The following is a 1,354-nucleotide window of genomic DNA, read 5'->3' on the forward strand; positions in this document are numbered from 1 at the left end:
ATCTTCTTGGTAAGGTCAGCCAGCTGCTTGGTGATCATCTTGTTTTGAGCCAGCAGCGCGTCCATGTTGTTCAGCTCCATCACTCCTCGAGTATTGCCCCTTTCAGAAGCATAGAAGTAGTCATTCTCAGCTACAGTCTCGATGACATCTATGGCTTCTTCAATGGTCTTCTTCTTGTTCAGATATCCCCCGGATGAGTGGTCTATTGCCTTCTTTGATTCATAAGAAAGACCCTCATAGAAAATGTGTAACTGCACCTATTCATTCAACATGTCTGGCGGGCACCTTCTTGTTAAGTCCTTAAACCTCTCCCATGCTTCATAGAGAGTTTCACCATCTTGTTGCCTGAAGGTTTGTACCTCAGCTCTCAACCTTTTGATTCTTTGAGGAGGGTAGAATCTCGCCAAGAATTTTTTCACCACATCCTACCAGGTTATTAAACTCTCCTTTGGGAAGGATTCCAGCCATTTAGATGCTTTGTCCTTGAGTGAAAAGGCGAACAGAAGCAGTCTATAGGTGTCGGGATGAACACCATTAGACTTCACAGTATCACATATCCTTAGGAAGGTGGTTAGATGTTGATTGGGGTCTTCTTGGGCACTTCTTCCGAATGCACAGTTGTTCTAAACGAGGGTGATGAGCTGGGGTTTTAGTTCAAAGTTATTGGCATGTATGGTTGGCTTTTGGATGCTACTTCCACAATTGCCTGGGTTTGGATTGATGTAAGAGCCTAGAACTCTTCTCTGTTGCCCAGCATAATTTACTGGACCTCCTATGGCATGGTTGTGAGCTTCTTCTTCATGGTGGTTCTCCATATTCGCCTCCATGTCTGTTTCAAAATACTCTTCCTCTTCCTCAGCACCAACTACTTTCTTCCCTCTTGCTTCCCTCCTTAATCTAAGGAAGGTCCTCTCAGGTTCAGAATCAAAGGAAGTTGAAGCCCCGCTTCTTCTAACTATCATACAACCCACAAAGCAAAAAGCAAGAAAGAGAAAAAAAATGAATGAAGAAATTACTCTTGTTAGAATGGCTGTTAGTGTGAGTGGTGCAATGTATCAAACAGTTAGTGGGTTAGTAAACTAAATTGTAAATAATGAAGAAAACACAACAAACGGGTAAGGGATAAAGGAAAAAAAATAACTAAAACTGAAAGTAAATCACTCAAATGAAATTAAACAAAACAAAAGAAAAATGCTCAATCTAGTTATCCTCCAAGTTAATCATTGTCGATACAAAATCAATCCCCGGCAACGACGCCATAAACTTGATGCACGGAAACTTATCTCTCAACAAATTTCCCTCGGCAAGTATACCAAATTGTCGTCAAGTAAAAACTCACAATAGAGTGAGGTCG

General features: G+C 41.4%; 1 non-coding gene across 1 annotated transcript; it reads left to right on the forward strand.

Annotated features, from left to right (window-relative positions):
- Positions 1-270: 270 nt before the first annotated feature.
- Positions 271-374, forward strand: LOC148580473 (small nucleolar RNA R71). Its single transcript, XR_015896547.1, has one exon. It is a non-coding gene; the product is annotated as a small nucleolar RNA R71 (small nucleolar RNA).
- The last annotated feature ends 980 nt before the right edge of the window (positions 375-1,354 follow it).

Source organism: Arachis ipaensis, chromosome B10, assembly GCF_059453495.1.
Source record: "Arachis ipaensis isolate K30076 ecotype BB chromosome B10, ASM5945349v1, whole genome shotgun sequence".
NCBI classification, from domain to species: Eukaryota; Viridiplantae; Streptophyta; class Magnoliopsida; order Fabales; family Fabaceae; genus Arachis; species Arachis ipaensis.